The sequence below is a fragment of the Anser anser genome (genome assembly GCF_964211835.1).
Source record: "Anser anser genome assembly, chromosome: Z".
Lineage (NCBI taxonomy): Eukaryota > Metazoa > Chordata > Aves > Anseriformes > Anatidae > Anser > Anser anser.
Window position 1 is genome coordinate 10,415,237 of NC_139723.1, and position 19,342 is coordinate 10,434,578.

Sequence of the window (19,342 nt, forward strand, 5' to 3'; positions counted from 1 at the left end):
TATGCTAAAGCCAGCCTCCTCAAGAAAGTCTTGTAGGCAGAAGGAAAGAGGAGACGGGTACCCCAGCAAAGAGCAAAGGTTCCATCAGCTCAATCCCCAACACAGGACCAGCAAGGACAATCGGAAGGGCTGGAGCTCCCTCCAAAAAAAGTAACAATGAGCCATCATCGAAAAGAGCATGGTGCAGTGGATGGCAGGTACCAGCAGACGAGGCATGGTCACTAGCTCTGAGTGTGGCTTTTTTTTTTTTTTGTCTTCTTTTTCCCTTTCTTCTTATCATTTTTTTTATTTTTTTTTTTTCCTGAGAGAAACACTTGCCTGTCTCTGCCTGTGTGCAGGTTTCTTACTTGGGAGACAGCGACCAAAGGTGGCAAGATTTGTTCATCTTCTTAATCTGCTGATCCTATCAGCAAGGGTTAGAGGGAAAATGGTGTGGGAGGAGAGTCGGGACCTCACTATGACTGTTCCGAGGGAAGATGTAGGGTATATAATAAATAACACACCTGTGCTGTTTTACTTTCTCTTCCCGTTGAAGTCTTATCTTTATGTCTCAAGGGATGAACAACCTTTTCCTTCTTTTTTCTTCCCGTATGCTGTGTTTATTCTAGTTTGCCTTGTCCTTCACAACAGCGGTCCCATCTTCTCTGAATTTCCCCCGACGTTGCACTTGTGTTTAGACTGTTAGTTGTAAGGAGGACACATTTGGGACTGCACTTCCTTCTGTGAGGCTGGGTTAAGCTCTGAATTACACACTTGCTGAATATTAATAGCAGTGTGGTAGCAGCAGAGCATTTGTGCAGCTCAGTACTCAAATCTCCTTCTGCAGGGTTGCACTTCAGCCATTAGTCCCCCTGTCTATATCCAATGCCCTCTTCTTGTCTTCCAAGCCAGTCCTTTCACCACATAATTTTAAGAGGCCTATCAAGCGTGACTTCCTCCTGGTGAATCCGAGGAAACTGGGGGTGCACAGGGAGCTGGGAGGGGACACAGCCAGGACAGCTGACCCCAACTGGCCAAAGGGATGTCCCATAGCATGTGGTGCCATGTGGGACAATAACACTGGGGGGGTTGGCGGGAGAGGCCACTGTTGCTGAGCAACAAGGTGGGCATCAGTTGGCTTGTGGTGACCAGTTGCATTGTGCATCACCTGCTTCGTTTATTCTTGTTACTGCTTTTTTTTTTTTGCTTTTTTTTTTCCTTTCTTTATTCCTTTTTAAACTGTCCTGATCTCAACCCTTTTTCATCACATTTTCTCCTCACTTTCCTTTGAGTAGGGGGAGGGCGAGAGACCGGTGTGGTAAAGTTTAGCTAGCCATCACTGTGAAAGCACCTCACGGCTAACGGTGTTTTCTTTAGCTAATCAGAATTTTCCCTGCTACTGCTTGTTTTTGCTGCCTCCCATCTCTTTGCTAAACATTTCTAGAAAGACTCTGTCTCCATCTTGTTCATGACTATCGACAAGGAGCTGAATATACCTATAAGATTCCCCCTTACATTTCTCTTTTTCTAAACTAAACAAACCCAGATTTTTCATTCTGTCATATGTGACACCCCTGTAACCATCCTCGGAGACCTTAATTTTGCTCATCCCAAATTCTCAATATCTGGGTGATTCCAAACCTGGAGCAGGCATAGTCCTAAAACTGTTGAATAGGGGGGAATCAGTTTTTCCTACTGCCTATATACAATTTCCATAGATGTGTATGCACACACTACATACATACAAATGCATATAGTATGTATGTGTATATATATATAGGTATATAGGTATAGTTTGTCTGCAACGGAGTCACAGTACAGAATTTGTAGCTAAGAAAAAGCGCGTCAAGAACTGGGGCTGATTTTAGAAGGGTGTATGTGTGCCTTAATGAACAGGAGTAGTATCCGATCATGTTTACTAAAAGAAGTAGGCAGAGGCAGTGAGATTTATTCCGATGGGATTGATAGCAAGTACAGGTATTTTAAAGACCTCTAGTTTAGGCAAGCAAAAGGAATCATAGAATGGCTTGGGTGGAAGGGCCCTCAAAGGTCACCTAGTTCCAGCCCCCTGCCACAGGCAGCGACGCCCCCCACCAGATCAGGTTGCTCAGGGCCTCATCTCAGTAGCTGAGGTCAGTTGCGTCGCAGCAGAGCAGCCGCAGCCGCAGCCGCAGGCCCAGCCGCAGGCCCAGCGCCCGACCAGGAGTTACAGGGGGATCTCGGGCCCCTGCTTCGCCAGGGGTGGCCCGGGTGGCCCGGGCGGCCCGCCACAGCAGCGCAACCAGGCCGCAGCCGCCAGCTCTCAGGAGAGAGGCTGAGGGGAGCGGGCGTCGCCAGGGCAGCGGTGACCGCGGTGACTGCGCGCACGGCCTCTGCCTCGAAACAGCCTCCGGGAGGGCGGGGACGCGTCGCTGCCCACTGCGAGCAGGGAGGGGCCAGCAGCGCGTGAGTACCGCCCACACCGACGGTCACTGGCTGAGAGGAGCGGCCCCGAGGCAGGCACATGCCGCAGCTCAGCGCAGCCGAGGGGGGGATCGCGACGCGCAGGGGCGTTCCTGCATCGAGGCATCCCCAGCCTGCTGGTTCTTGGGGCTTAGAGGGAGTCCTGATGTGGTGTCTGTGTTGTGCAGCAGCAGACGCAACAGTGGTGTGATACCAGTGCTGTTCTAGCTACAGGTGTAGAGCACAGCACTGTGTGGGCTGCTGCAGAGAAAGTTAGCTCCATCCCAGCCAGACCCAGCACGCCTGTGTATTTTATCACAGAGGTGCCACTGTCATCACTGATGGACTCAACTTGGCCAGCAACAGGTCCATTGTGGAGCTTGCTAGAACTGTCTGATAAGACATGGGGCAGCTCCTGGTGTCTTCTTGCAGAGGCCACCCGTGCAGCAACCCCCGCCCCCCTCCCAATGTAAACCTGGACACTGACACCCCTTACACCCCTTCTACTTTTTCTCCATTTTGCTTCAGTAGCTTTACGAATACAATATGCCACAGGTAGCATTGGCAGGAGATTGTTCACAGTCATTTAAATAAATTTAACCTTGTTGATGGTTTCACATCCAACGCTGTAGTATGAAAAGAATGAAAAAGGAGAAAAAAAATACACCTGTTGTTAGTACACTGACTGGTACATTGTGTCCTAAATTTTGTATTCATGTTTCCTATCATGATATCTCCTTGATTACAGGTTTGTTAGTTTGCAAGTTATGCTGTCAGTACAGGTTACAGGTTATGCTCTTAGTATGAATCAAAAAGATCTGGAGGTTTGTCTGGAAGTTTATATTCCAAAGGAAGCAGCTGTGTGGTGATTAGCTGCCTGCTGGATTAAACCACAACACTGACTCTGTGTCCCCAGGGAGTATCACAGAAGAATATAGCAAAAGTGTGCCCTTTGCTTTTTTTGCACTTATTATCATTGATAGATTAGTCTTTCCTATTGAATAGAAATGGGCAAGCAGAATTATTCATTTTTTTCAAGTAAAATACACAGGTAGTTCATGTGCAATTTGGTTAAACACACTTCTTACCTGCCTGACCAAATACTTCCTCACTAGATAGTGAAGTGCCCTACTGAACTGTCAACAGCCTCCACCGGATAAACAGGATTTGTCTCATCTATGTTTAGGCATCAACAGTGCAAACTTTTTAACTGCTTATTCATCTAGTGGAGAGAAACAGGATTTTCTATGCTGCGTATCATTTGAATTACTTTAAATGCCTACCAGTGTTAAAATGAATTATTTATTACAAGTACATTTCTCTCTTCCTGAACTATGAAGGGAGTCTACACATTAGTCACATGTAGCCATTTACAAAGCAAGCATCTAGGTTTGGACAGATTAATTCCACCTCTTATGCCTTTGGCTTTGATCCTGTGAGTCCACATATCACATTTCCCCTTGGTTTTCTGCAGGACATGTATTTTATTTTTTTTTTAATGGCTTGCAGTCCAAGAACGGAAGAAGATGATTTTGACTATACAATTTCTGTATGGTGAGAAACATCTGCACCTTCTCAGATTAGTCTGTGAAAGACTTGAGTATTGTTTATTACAGTGTATTGCACTAGTAGTTCATTAAAATGAATGTTAGGCACTTGTCTGATGATCAAGAAAGAATAATTTTTAATTAAAATTAAATTTCCTGAGAAATATTTAATCTCATTCCTCAAATTATTTTCTTCTCATCTGATCATCTGCACCTAAACTCAGTATCAGGATTGCAACAAAAATTGGCTTCGATTCATTGTTCTAAGTGCATGGTATTTATTTCAAATTACTTTTCTGGAAGGTTGCTTATAAGAAGTCTGGAGGTTACTTATAAACAAAAAAGGAAGAGCAAGGAAGTTCTTCCCATGCTTTATCTGATGTAGTAGCATAGCACATTAATGAATATTATTGGCATATACTTAGATTTGACCTTGGCACTGAAGTGGGAAAGTGAAAGCATGCATCACTTACGATTTCCAAAGCTTGTAACTGAGGAATGCTGGGAAGAAAATAATCTTTGTCTTGTTATATGCATTTGTCTATACACTCAACATTCTGAAGAAAGTTTCCTCAGAAAAAAATGAGCCCCTCTAGTAATGCATTGCTTCCATTTCTGCATTATATGACCTGCTGTCTTTCTACAGTAGGAACTTCAATGTGTTATTTTAAAATGAGTGGGGTAAATTATTTAAGGGCTACAGTGGAATAATGTGAATTTTGTGTATGAATTATTACCAAAGGACATAGAAAGGATGTGGATCAATTGCTGCTTCTCAGAGTGCAGTCAACAGGAACAGAATCTGATAAGGTTAGTCTAGACTATTATATCTTCCCCATCTATTTTAGGACACTGGAATATGTAGAAGATTTGACCCAGTTCCAGTTAAATGAATGAATACACTTCAGCAGCTTCAGTGGACTTTGGAACAGATCGTATGTGAATTTTTCTGTTCTGCAATTTTATGAGTCAGTAATATAGTTAAGAGAAAGTGGAGATAAACAGAATAAAACCCCTTCTGATCTGGGTAATATACATTTTGTCATACTCTCACAGCCAGTCCAGGAAGACCATCAATGGATTGATTACACTTTAACATCACTAGCATGTGAAGAGTGATTTTGGAGCAGAAGAGGACGCAGGGGATGGCAAAGGTTTTTTGTGTCACCTGTTCTGCATTCTGTTGTAAGGTTCTGTGGTTAACAGACCTAGCATAAAAGAATTTGGCATTCAGGCACATAACTAAACATTACTGTAGAGACAAGGGCTGTACACTTCCAGAAACGTAAATCCAAATGCAGGTGCATACACAGAAACAGCTTTCATTTACCAGATAAGGCTGGGCAACAGAAAGGAGAAAAGTTCATCCGTCATATTCCTCTGGAGTAGACCCAGCTTAGGAATCCAAAAATTGTTGTCCTGCTAAAGGGTAAAAAAGGGGAAACAAATACTTAAGCATAAAGTAAATGGAAAGTTCTCCTAAAGCTATCATTCATAGCTTATATTTGTCAAGAATACATTACTACGTAAGATATTGATAAATGTCCTATCTTTGCCTTCATTTCGGGGAAGAAAGAGCAGCTAACTGCACTGTGTTGTTACAAAAACTGGAGCTTTATTATATACTTGCACTTAAGCAACAACATGAAGAAAAGAAGCTTACCGGACAGAAAACATAACCCACACAAAGAAAGGAGGTTAGCCTGAAAATGCTATTTGCAAGCAAATTATTTTTTCATCTTGCTCCTGGCACAGCTTAACGGAAAATATTTTCTCTGCATATTTTTTAGGATGAAGTCACACCTTTTTTGTTTCTGCAAGAAAAGACAAAACAAGAACAACAACAACAACAACAAAGTAAGTGTTATGTGAACAGAAAAGTGCTGATATATGGAGTATCTTCCTAACTTGTCTGAGGACAAGAGGAATTTGGCATTCACAGTGGAATCCACTTACACTTAAGAAGTTGATCATAAGAACAGAAAAAAGATTTCTCTAATTAAAAATATAGAATCATAGAATGGCTTGGGTTTGAAGGGACCTTAAATATCATCCAGTCCAAACCACCTGCCGTGAGCAGGGACGCTTCCCACCAGACCATGCTGTTCAAAACCCCATCCAGCCTGGCCTTGAACACTTCCAGGGATAGGGCATGATACCAATAATTCCAAGACAATCTTTAGTTCAAAGAACTATCCCAGAAGAGTAGCTAAATTCTATCAAAACTTTTACCTATTTATTACAGGAAGGAACTGAGATGGAGGAAATTGTTGTTGGAGGTATCCCGTGAGTGCACATGTACTATTGACTCTCCAAAGAGTTCTTGGATGAACAAGTTAATAGGTAGAAAACTGATGAATTTTAAGAGATTTTTGTTTGTTTATCGTATCGTAACCATTCATTTTGCCTTTTCGTTATAGATCCAGTATACCTTAAATTGGATGGTCTATATGCTGGTTCAGTTTGGGGTTGAAATTTCTTTACTTTCTGCAGCTAATAATTTTGGAGGAAGGAAAGGGGGGGGGGGGGGGGTAGAGAGGGGAGAGAGAGAGAGAGAAGACCCAGTCTTAGTGATTTTTCTGCTTTATTTTTTCACTTATTGATAGCTTTAATCCTAGTGTGATCAGACATGATATTGTACAATTGTACCACTTTTAGTAGTTTAAAAGTACAAATAAAGCCATTCAACAGGGTAGCTAAGAATTTCCCCAACATGAGGGTCAGACTGTAAAAGGAGCATACCCAGAAGAAGTTGATGCCACATGACTGAAAACAGCCAAAAAGGCTGTTCTTATAACCCTGAAATAGATGGAACTCGTAATGGAGTCTCAGTTTTGCCCGAAATGATGCACATTAGAAAGTCCTACAGATTTTTTGTGTCTATAAGCAGCCTTTTATTTGCAAAAAAGTAAAAACCTGTCCAGATACAAGAAAGAATGTTCTGAGTAGTAAAACTCCAAAAGAAAATAAGACCTCTTATCTCAATAGCCCAGGAAAACAATTACCTTGCCCTAGTGAAGACACGACTGTGGTTTTGCTACTATTTTTTCCATCTTTGCAATTCCATAAGTTGAATGCATAGACCTGTAGGTATCACGTGAAAGCATAATAGTTTATGGCATATCACATTTATGTAACCCTTTTAATCCTGATGGATTGCAAAATATTTCACCTCCACAGTTGATTCTAGCATCATACTATATCAAGGAATGAAGCCTAGCAGACTGAAAACCTCCATCTGTTGCAGAGCATAGCAGCCTTTCTGCCTAGCAAGACAAGTCACAATAAATACATCAGCCCAGTAATCTGCACTCTGTCTTTGCTACTTCTACACAGGACATGGAGACCAGGTCAAGGTTTTGTTAGCAGTATTCAGAGCCCTCTGAAATATTACTTATAGCTACTTAGGACATCACCTCTCAATCCACAAAAGAGCATCAATTTTCTGCTACCATAAAAACTTCAGTCAGAACAAAGATGTAATATTGAAGAAGGGGAAGTAGAAAATCAGATCTTAGAATTTTTTGTCTTAAGTGTTTAAAAAAGTTATTTACCACAGAAGACTCTGATCTGAGCGTGAACATCTAATTTGCCTTTCCACAGGTACAGAGAATAAGTCTGGGGAGGCTAAGAGGATTTGCACCACCTCCTATTCGTGCTGGAGGAGAGCATCCTACTTCCTGTGGTGGGATACTGCAGCTTCACAGTGCAGAGTCAAAAGCGGGAGATAAAGACAGGCACTTTATCAAAATTCATAGAGTGGAAACTCAGTCATGGAATAATGAATGTCTGTGTTTTATTGCTCCAGAATTACCCATCTTTAATGTCTCGTGGGGTGATTGGGTCCCACGAAAGTCATGAACACACCTGAATCCAGATTGCCTTGTGTTTTTTGTTTTGTTTTGTTTTGTTTGTTTGTTTGTCTTTTTTTTTTTTTATGGTCCTACGCCAATTTCCTGAGCTCAGAATTGCTGCTGACGTACAAATAAATAAGAGTTTCTAGCCCAGTTTGGAGGATTTCAATATTTGCACTAGATCATATGTTTAAAAAAAATGTGGTTTTTTTTTTGTTTGTTTGTTTGTTCCAATTTCATGAACCAATTTCATGTCTGAACCAGGAAACATGAAGAGAGCAGACTGTATTCTGTCCCTTCACACCAAAGTAACCAGTAGATAGGCACCATACCCCTTCTCCCAGGAGCAGCTGAATTGCTATTGAAGTGACAGAGAAATAAGAAGCTGAATAATTTAGCAAATTATTATTAAGCAGGTTGTTACATTTAGTGGCAGAAAGCCAAAATAGCAAGGCTTCAGCAGCTTGTATCCTACTATAATCTTTAAAATATGTCAAGATAATCATCATTGCAATGGCTGGTATTACTAATATGAGCCACGGTCGGACTGCGCTTGGAGCATTACAAATATACATGATGACAGGGTTGAATTTTTATGAAATCTACTGTTTTGTCACATGCTTTTTCCCTTTTTTTTCAGTTTAAATGGTATCAAGCATTAACTAGCTAAGTAAACTTTTCTGTGAGTGTGAAAGATTCAGTGTTGATATTGCAAGTTACGCTATATTGCTAGAGGATAAACTACTCAATTTGCATGACAATACACCTCTCTCGCAGAGAGGTTAGCTTGTAATTACTATGTTCAGCTTTGCAGAGTCTCTTTTTGTGTTCTACTCCCACTGAAGTCAGTTTCTGTCATGATATTTAGACATGCTTGACAGCAGAAAGAAACAAGATTCAGCTAAGAATAAATAGTTGTTATTATTATTTCTAGTACTACTACTACTGCTACTGCTACAACTATCATATCTTATTGAATAGATCATTGAATAAATGCACCAAATAGAAACCACCCAGGCTAGTACTACCAGCAACAGGTGAGAGACCAGCCCTTACTTGCTATCCTGTATGGATGCCTTACGGGAATATAACTCTTTGGAACAAGTGAAATGAATTTAGAAAAGGAAAAGAAATCATTTTGAAATAGGACTTTTCCAGACTAACAGGCTTATCTGCAACAGTTTCTGATGTGGTGTACGTGGTCTTCAGGAACTTCATGACTGCACGTCAGTTTAACCATTGCACAAACTGTGCTAACCTGCTTGTGTGATAATAATGGATTTGCACTTATTCCGTAGAAACATAGAATATCCCAAGATGGAAGGGACTCACAAGGATCATCGAGTCCAACTCCTGACTCCACACAAGACCACCCAAAAATCAGACCCTATGTCTGACAGTGTTGCCCAAACACTTGTTGAACTCGGGCAGGCTCAGGGCCGTGATCTGGAGAGCCTGTTCCAACCACCATCTCGGTAAAGAACCTTTTCCTAACACCCAGCCTGGACCACTTGTCTCTTGGAAAGAGAATATTTAGGGCAGCAGGGTTTTTCTGGTTTTGAGGCTGATCAACTGAAATGGAAAATGTATCCCTTCTGGCTTCAACAAACAAGGAATCTAACAGTTCAGGTCTATTTTAGAACTGCTTTAAGCCCCCCAAAAGCATATCTATCTGCTCATATGCTCAGATTTTGAAGCAGATTTGTTTCTAGATGCATTTTTTTACTTAATTATTTTCCTGCTTATGCTGTAGTTTTGTAAATAAAACAATCTGCTCTGATTGGCAGAAATGATAACTCTCTTGTGTACACAAGAAAACAAGTCATTTGAAAGTACTGGAAACATTAAAATCCAGAGAGGACTCCCTGGCTTAGTACATGTATAACTCCAGTAACTCATTAACCATATCTGCCTTTTGCCAATATTGTGTTTGCAGCCGAACATGTTGTGTTTGTACTATACACACAGACATAATAACACTTAAGGTCACTCCATAGGCAAATAATCTTAGCAAATTTCTCTGCTGTTGACAAAACTATGATAGAATTCATTTCATTATGAGGTGGAGTGCAGTGTTTGTTGACTGCATTATGACTAACCATAAGAAGTTTCTTAAATACACCATGTTTAATAGGATTCATTTGTACTACAAGGCAAAGTTTAAGTTTTTCTAATTCCCCTGCTCTACTAAACCCACTGTAGTATTGTGTTGCAGTGCTTGTTCATTTTCTGAGCACTTCTACTCACAAAAAACCAACAACACACCATCTACCATCCAAGATGGGGTGGTTCTGAGTTACAAACAGACAGAGGTGAACCTCTGAGAAGGAACTGGTGCTTGCAGCATGCAGGATTTTGGTCCCTATGCACAACTGTCAGGGCCATGAGCCCAGGCAGACAGTCTCTAGGGTACTGGGAGGAGGAGTGGGAAGAGCATGGGTCCCACAAGCAGCTAATAAACAAAAGCTCAAAACAAAAACAATTAAAGTCATGTCACAATAAAAATCCATTGGTCAATAGGGTGCTGCAATAGGCTGCTGGTGGGAGACAAACCAAGAAAAGAAATGCTGTTGTCCACGTAACTTGTGTCATGTTATAACTGCGTGAATTAATGGCAAGGAATGTAGTTTGCTACTTAGATATTTCATTTGTTTTTCCTTCTTTTTGTGGAGAGGTTGCATTTTTAGATAAAAGGCATTTCCTTAAGTCTTTATGAAATAAATTTATAAATTTATAGTTTATAAAACCTTTCTGATTCCTTTTGTAAGAATTACATTTTTTACCAGCAAAAGAAAAATTCCTTAAGACCTTTCCTTAAACACAAATTTCTATTTTTAGTTTTGTCCACAGAAATAGAACTGAATAATTTGTTCAGATTGGGAAGCATAAAAGAGCATCTGGAACTGCTCAAAGGGGAAAGAAAATATTAATTAACAACATTAGAAATAGCTTTTCAGAGGAATGTCTTCTCAGTCACAAAATAGTATTCCTCCTTGTAAAAGGACTGTTCTGAGAAAAACAGCATTTATTTGCAATGGTCTCAAAGTAATATGTAGTGGTGTTTATGAACAGAGGAAACCCCTTGTGTTAGAAAAACCCTACTACTAGGCATTTACTTTCCCAATCTTCCACTTCTGGAGTGAAGTCAAGTAATAAAACCCTCGCTGGCCCTGCCCCAAGCGTGGGTCAGATTTGGGAGCTCCTTCAGAAAATTGTCTTTCTGTCTTTCTCTGAAACTCTTGGCTCAGTCCTTGCATAACAGTATGATCATGTTTGACAGGTTATATACTAAGAGAGAGGAAAACAGAGGCAAAGGCTTCCACTCCCTTTAAGCTGGAAGTCATCTCCACCAGTCTGCAAGACTGCCTTACTGGGTCTAACTGGGGGTGAGCCATGCAGTTGCTATGGCAGCCTTGCATCTTGCGCTTGCCTTTGCATGAGAAACATTACAGCAGAAAATCCACTCGTGGCAATGTCTATCAGTGATGCTGATGACACATCATGGAAGGTTTGCTGGCTTTTCCTCTCTTTTCCTCTTTTCCTTTTTACCAACACACAAATATATAGAAACCGATATCTGTGGCTATGTGAGAAATCTGTAGTGTTTCTATTTCAGAAAAAAATCTGTAAAGCAGATAATCTGACAGATTATTCATCCCATGTGGAAATCCACTTTACCAGGAGCAAAGGGAGGTCACAGGATACATGCCTGTAAACGACTGGATGATCTTGAAGAAAAACTTCTTCCTCAACTCCAATCCACTCCTCACTTCAGATATTTTTCTATGTTTTGGGGCAAATAACAAATATCTAACCTGATCTAGCCCAGTCTTGAGTGTGTCTCCTTTCAGTTGCAGTAACAGAACTCTTCTTGCTAACAAAATGACTGGAAATGAAATAGAAATGTCTGGTTGCTATGTTAGGACTGAACAGTGCCAAGAGAGGCCGGTCAGGCAACTAACATGATGCCATGAACACTGCCCACTCTGCTAAGTTTTCAGCTTTATAAAGATCAAATACCTGTGCCAGTCTGTAATCTTAAAGAAGAATATAAAACAAAGCAGAGAGGAGAAGAGAGGTGGAGAAGAAGAGAAAACTTTATAGTGTTCAGCCACTGGAAGAATTTTATAAGAAGTCGCTTGCATTCATTGCCAGAGTAGGAGTCCATAAATTGCTCAGCAGGAGAAGTATGGTCCCATAAGTTTTCTTAACAGTATTAGATCAGAGGCTAATACAGCCTTAGATTTTATAAAACTGAATTTGCCTTGCATGTCACTTTACATAGTAGCAAAGCAGATTAAACTGGTGTGTGACCTACATTATATTTACTTCTTTACTCAAGATGAAATAAATCCCAAGGAAGCCTATTTTAGCAACTAAGTTAAAAAGCGGAAGTCTGGCAAAATCTCCAGGTTCAGCTTGCAGTTGATACTAACAGTGAAGAGGGACTGCGTGTCATCTGAATTAAACTCTGAGATATGCTTATATCTGTAGGAGAAACAGTTCTGAAGAATGACAGACAGTTTCTAGGAAAAGGCTTTAGGCTAGCCATTTTGACCTATAAGTGTATGTAAGTGATGAAAGCAATTCTGTAATCCCAAATTGTATGGACATTATATTTGGTTGATACAGAAAAAAATCCTCTATTTTCACTTTCCCTAAAAAGTACTTTTCCTTGATTTACTTGCACCTTCATTGGAGCAAATATTGATCTTTCTTCATGTGTGATTTCTGAGTGATATGAGCATGACTACATACAAAAATGTGGAGGATAAGATTTTCATTACCTGTCTATGGGACTTATGAGTAAATCATAAACAAAAGAGACTCAGTCTTCTTATCAACTTTTAAACATGCATTTCCAAAACCAGATAATCGTTTATAACCCACATTCAAGAAAAAAAATGCCAGTGACTTAAGTTCAAAGTGTGCTGTCACAACTTTTTACAGAAAATTTGATTTTCAGATACATACATAATGCATATAACATCCTTTTGAACCTCTAGTTACAAGATCGACAGTTATAGGGCCCTTTTGAAAACCCGATCTTTTTTCAGGTTCTTAAATAAGGAGATGAAAAACTTTACCTCATCAGAACCAGTTGGAGATGAAATACCTAAATTGTAAAAGCTGGAGGTCCAGGTGGCAGTTGATAGTATAAGTCTGCAAATGTAGGAAGACCTAGATGCAGAAGATAATGTAAGAAATCAGAGAGAGATTGTATATGAGTGTGTACTGAGATAAGTGTATCTATTTTGCTTTTAAAGTGAAATTTGACAAGTTTTAGTCTGACTTATTTCTGCCATTCCCCAGCTCATTTGCTTCTTCATTTTTGCTTGTTTTATAATCTAACAATAAGTGTTCAAATTTTGGTCATTTTACACCACAGTTTGGAAGAAGCAGCATACACTAAAAAGTCAGACCCCATTTACACATTCACAGTCCAAGCAAGGACTCTTTGTTTATCCACCGCTGAGTTGTAAAAAAAGACTTCCAAGCAGCACATACTTGGTCAGATTTTGCAGTACGATTCCCATGAGGGCATATGTTTGCAGGGACAGACACCTACTTGCTGCTGACTGAACATTAGCAATATTGTCCAAGATCTGCAGGTGCTCCAGCCTTTACTGGCTGAGGTAAAATCCTAGTAAACTGCATGTCACGTTTTTTGAGGAGTAAGAGCCACACTACAAAGAAGTCAAAGCAGTTTCTCAAGTGAGCCCGAATATGGGATTGATTTCTTCTTACTTTCCAGTAAAACTTTTTTCCTGTAGGGTGTCTGTAGGGTGGCAGACACCTTCCTCTATCATTGAATTATATTTTTGATCCTCGAAAAGTGACTGCTCTTCTCCATTGTCTCTATAGGGCACTCAAGTGATGTCTTCCGAAAAGACATCTGTTTGCAATCTGCTCAGGATAGCTGAGAAGTTCCCACCATAAATGGTTTCAGAACTGGATTTTTGCTGTTAAACTAATTTAAAATGTTTAAGACATTCTCCATTGGAAATTGAGGCCTATCTGCCTACAATCCCGTGATCTGCATGACAGCATATCCCTGTTTTCTTCTCTCAGGACACAGCCAGTCCCCATGAAAGCTAGATGGTGATGAGGCAATGAATCATGTAGAAGTTGTGAAAGATCAAGATGTAAAGAGAGATCATACAATTCAGAAGTTAGGAATTGTTAACATCTGAAAGTTTGTTCTATAATCTGTATTGAGGTGTAGTTCAGATTACACAAAAAACCTGCAAAAAAACTTGTGTCCAGCAACTGAAATGTCTGGGAGCAAAGACACAGCTTGGAGTTTAACTTCGACACTGACATGTAGATCATAGAATCATAGAATCATAGAATATCCCAAGTTGGAAAGGACCCATAAGGATCATCAAGTCCAACTCCTGGCACCGCACAGGTCTGCCCAAAAGTTTAGACCATGTGACCAAGCGCACAGTCCAATCTCTTCTTAAATTCAGACAGGCTTGGTGCAGTGACTACTTCACTGGGGAGCCTGTTCCAGTGTGCAGCCACCCTCTCGGTGAAGAACTTCTTCCTGATGTCCAGCCTAAATTTCCCCTGCCTCAGCTTAACACCATTCCCGTGAGTCCTATCACTGGTGATAACAGAGAACAGGTCACCTGACTCTCCACTCCCCCTCGCGAGGAAGTTGTAGACTGCGATGAGGCCCCCCCTCAACCTCATCTTCTCCAGCCTGAACAGGCCCAGTGACCTCAGCCGCTCCTCATATGTCTTCCCCTCTAGGCCCTTCACCATCTTCGTTGCCCTCCTCTGGACACTCTCCAACAGTTTAATGTCCTTTTTGTACTGTGGTGCCCAGAACTGCACACAGTACTCGAGGTGAGGCTGCACCAGCGCGGAGTAGAGCGGGACAATCACTTCCCTCGACCGACTAGCAATGCCGTGCTTGATGCACCCCAGGATACGGTTGGCCCTCCTGGCTGCCAGGGCACCCTGCTGGCTCATGTTCAACTCGCTGTCAACCACAACCCCCAGATCCCTCTCTGTGGGGCTGCTCTCCAGCGTCTCATCGCCCAGTCCGTATGTATAGCCAGGGTTGCCCCGTCCCAGGTGCAGGACCCAGCACTTGCTTTTGTTAAACTTCATGTGGTTGGTGATCGCCTAGCTCTCCAATCTGTCCAGATCTCTCTGCAAGGCCTTTCCACCCTCATCCGAGTCCACAACTCCTCCAAGTTTGGTGTCATCGGCAAATTTTCTCAAAACACCTTCTAGTCCTACATCCAAATCATTTATAAAAACATTGAAGAGGACTGGCCCTAAAATGGAGCCTTGAGGGACCCCACTAGTGACCATCCGCCAGCCAGATGTGGCCCCATTTACCACAACCCTTTGAGCCCTGCCCATCAGCCAATTGCTCACCCATCGTATGATGTTTTTGTTAAGCTGTACGCTGGACGACATTTTCTCCAGTACGGTCCTATGGGAAACCGTGTCAAAAGCTTTGCTGAAGTCCAAAAAGATCACATCAGCTGGTTTCCCTTGATCGACTAGATGGGTGATCTTATCATAAAAGGAAATCAAATTTGTTAGGCAGGACCTACCCCTCATGAACCCATGTTGGCTGGGACCAATGACTGCATTGTCCCCCAGGTGCGCTTCAATAACTTCAAGGATCATCCTCTCCATAATTTTACCAGGCACTGACGTGAGACTGACAGGCCTGTAATTGCTAGGGTCTTCTGTCTTACCCTTCTTGAAAATTGTCACAACATTTGCCAGCTTCAAGTCCACTGGGACCTCTCCAGATTCCCAAGATCGTTGAAAAATAATTGAGAGAGGTCCCGCGATGATGTCTGCCAGCTCTTTAAGCACCCTGGGATGAATCCCATCCGGACCCATGGACTTGTATGGATCCAGGTGGAGCAGAAAATCCTGCACATGTTCAGGGTCGGTTGGGAGTTTGTCATTCCCACTGTCATGGTCCTCCAGCTCAGGGTACCCTGGGTCCCGAAGTCCATTGTCAGTGTTGAAGACAGAGGCGAAGAAGACGTTAAACGTCTCTGCTTTGCATATGTCATTGTCTGTGAGGAGACCTTCCCCATCTAGTAGCGGACCTATGTTTTCTTTGGTTCTCCTTTTTCTGTTCACATATCTAAAAAAACCTTTCTTATTGTCTCCCACAGACATGGCCAGCTTCAACTCTAGTTGGGCTTTGGCCACACGAATTTTCTCCCTACAAACACAAACAGCATCCCTGTATTCCTTCCTCGTCGCCTGACCCTCCTTCCAGCAGCCATACACTTTCTTTTTTTGCCTAAGCTCCAGTAGAAGATCCCTTGTCAGCCATGCCGGCCTTCTGCCCCGCCTGCCTGACTTCCGATATTTTGGAATCACCTGATCTTGTGCTTTTAGGAGGCAGTGCTTAAAGATTGACGAGCACTGATGGACGCCAATGCCTTCAAAAGCAGTTTCCCAGGGGACCTTGCTGACTAATTCCCTGAGCAGCCTGAAGTCTGCTCTCCCCATATCCAGGGCTGAAGTTTTGGTGGCAGTTTTCCTTCTGTCACCATAAATTCTAAACTCAACCACTTCATGGTCACTATGACCGAGACGGCCGCCAATTGCCACGTCTCCCACAAGACCCTCTCTGTTCTCCAGCAACAGATCTAGGAGGGCACCTTTCCTAGTTGGCTCTAGATATGACAATGAAGTATGAACTAAAGACTGGAAGGAGAAAAAGAAGAGGTGGAGGAAGGAGAAGGGGAAGGGAAGAAAGTGGAGAAAGGAAAGACTGAGGCTAAAACTATGTTTTAATATTAACTGGTATCCAGATTTTGTAAATGTATGCGTTCATAGAATGTGTTTGTATATAGAATGTATGTAATGTATCATAGAATGTATGTAATATACATAATATACAATAAACATAATATACACCAGGTATCTGTCTTGTACAGAAATGTTATTAGTAGCAAGGCTTCATGCAGCAAATGATCCATGTGGGCTGATCTCTCCATACCCTGGAGCACCTCAGAAATGTCAGTGAAGCTTCCATTGGTGTGGGGGTGAGTCAGACCAGACAAGTGGATCTGAGCATGATGCCTCTCTCCTGACCTGTTCTGGTTGCAAATGCATATCTGAGAATTTATAGTTTAAAACAGGATTTGTTTCATAACCTTTTCACCATGCAAAATGGGAACAGACATAGTTAGAATCCAGAAACAATGTGTAAAGCATTGTATTTTCAGCTCGAGGTGTGAAAATTGTTTGGAGCATGACAACAACCATTTAACGATTTGTCAAGATCTAGTAAATTAGACTCAAATTTAGATCTCAAATCTTTATCCTCTTGCTACAAGCCAAGAAAAGTGTTATTTTTAGAGGGCTCTTCTAATCTCCAGTAACCCATAATACTAGCAGGTGTTGCCAGCAGTTTATAATTACATTCTCCAACTGTTATGTTCTTCAGTGTCACTAAAATATATCATTTAGGCCACAAAAGAAATCATGTCAGACGAAGACTACTAACATTATGAATATTCTCTCATGTGCAACGTAAATAAGCACCCTCCTTCCCATTGTAAACTACTCTTATGAAGATGCAGAGTACTATCTAATGAGAGCTTTGCTAGAATTAACAAATGAATCGCACAATACCTATACGTGATGAGATAATGGAAACATGTAGGGTCACTTGAAGAATTTCTTCCACCAGTAAATAAATGCAAAAACTGACTTTCAAAATGGGTGGTAATTACTGCCAGTGTTTATTCTTATTGATTGTAAAGCATGTCCAAAAAAAGTAACTTATTGCTATGAATGTATGGGTAGAACTGATTGAGAAATTTCACAGTTTAGTCACACCCTTGATAACATCCACCACAGACATTGGAAATGTTCTCATTTACTTCCAAGTCCTTCAAATAAGACCAGGAATCATATTGCTATTAATATTTCTTTTATAGTGACAGATTAGTCTGGATAGATCAAGAGTGTCAATGTTTTGTCTTAAGAGGAAGTGCTGAGGACATGACTAAGGCACTCATTCAAATGTTTAAGCCATTTTTTACCAGAAGGAAAAAAAAAAAAAAAAAAAGATGAAAATCTTTGTTTTCTTTTTACAAAGAAAAATGGCCAAACACCAGCACTGATTTAAAGTCCTCCATGTCCATCCAACCTGAATTATTCTGTAATTTTATGTCTAGAGACGGTATTATGAGAAAATTCACAAGAAAAAGAAAGACATAAAATATACCAAAACAGATGTCAGATTAGTCTGGGAGCGTGATTTAGAGGCTCTAAATCACTATTCTCTAAGTACAATTTCAGTTAAAATAATTTGTTAAAAATCTAACGCCTTCCACGACAGACAGGTAACACTTTCCTTTCTCTGTACCTCTCTCTAATCCTGCTGCGTAAAGAGGGGTAGGGGTCCTTATGTCTGAGAATTTTAGCTCTACAGCACTTCCCTTTTCCAAGCTAAATGAAAGATTATGTGCTACCACTTCTTATCACCATAACTGAAAACAGAACTGCCTTCATGAGTCAGCTGTCACAAACTCTTCCATCCTCCTGCCTCCCAAATCTCATGAACTGTCAAAAACATTCCCTTTCAGCCCAAATTTGTTTGGGATCAATAAGGGTTTCAGGAACACGGAAGAGAGTTTAACTCGTGCATGCAAGTATTGGTAGGAAGATTGTGCAATGTGTCCTAAGGATCACCCATCTCCAGTTTTGCCGATGTTTCTCTGGAAGACTGTTGTACTCGTGGCTGATCTTGGAGAGTACTGTGCCTTCAGCTCACACAAGTTTCATTGTAAGGTTTATGGTCTGCATGGCCCTGGAGGAGGAAAAGAAAAAAAAAAATGATTTATAGACTGAAATTCAGCTTCTAATGTAGCTGGATTTACTACATTACTTGCTTTGGAAATTAGAATCAAAGCTTTAAATGCCCATTAGAAGTTGATTAGCAGCCCACACAGAGACTTGAACATGGTCCAGATGTGCTTGTAGCATGCTTATCCAAGGGAAAAGGCAGGAATAAAAAGACCTCTTCTTGCACATCAAGTCTTCATGTGTTATTGTCTTTACAACTGACTAGAATAAGAGATGGTAATCCAGACAGAAAAAAAAAAAATGTATGCATGAATTCTTATAGCTACATGCTTCTCCAGAGTGAAGAGATAATGCCAGCCCAAAGTAATGGTAAAAAGTATTTTCAGTAATGGGGACAACCAGGTTGTCCTTCCACAATGAGAGTTTTTAAGCAGGACCATCGTGCTTTATGCTACCAACAAAGAGGAGCTGCATGCCTTCAAAAGTTTTAGCTGTCTCTTTGAAATTTTCCCACTTCCAACCGGCATCATTTTCTGCTGCTCACACCAGCCATTTTTTCCAAACAGAAGGTAATTTTGTGTAGGCAGCCTTACAGCTTAGTGGCAGCAGAGATTGCATCAGTGGAAAATGAAATACACAACTGAGTATTATAAACCTGCTGTCAGAAGCTGTATTCGCAATCCATTATCTCTTCCAGTTGTCTCAGAC

General features: G+C 41.2%; 1 long non-coding RNA gene across 2 annotated transcripts; it reads left to right on the forward strand.

Moving 5' to 3' along the window:
- The first annotated feature begins 2,321 nt into the window (after positions 1-2,321).
- Positions 2,322-8,812, forward strand: LOC310890293. 2 transcript variants are annotated; one of them, XR_014577161.1, is made up of 4 exons: positions 2,322-2,424; positions 5,759-5,825; positions 6,214-6,311; positions 7,572-8,812. It is a non-coding gene; the product is annotated as an uncharacterized lncRNA (long non-coding RNA). The 2 variants fall into 2 exon arrangements; XR_014577162.1 differs by lacking the exon at positions 2,322-2,424 and adding an exon at positions 4,838-5,665.
- The last annotated feature ends 10,530 nt before the right edge of the window (positions 8,813-19,342 follow it).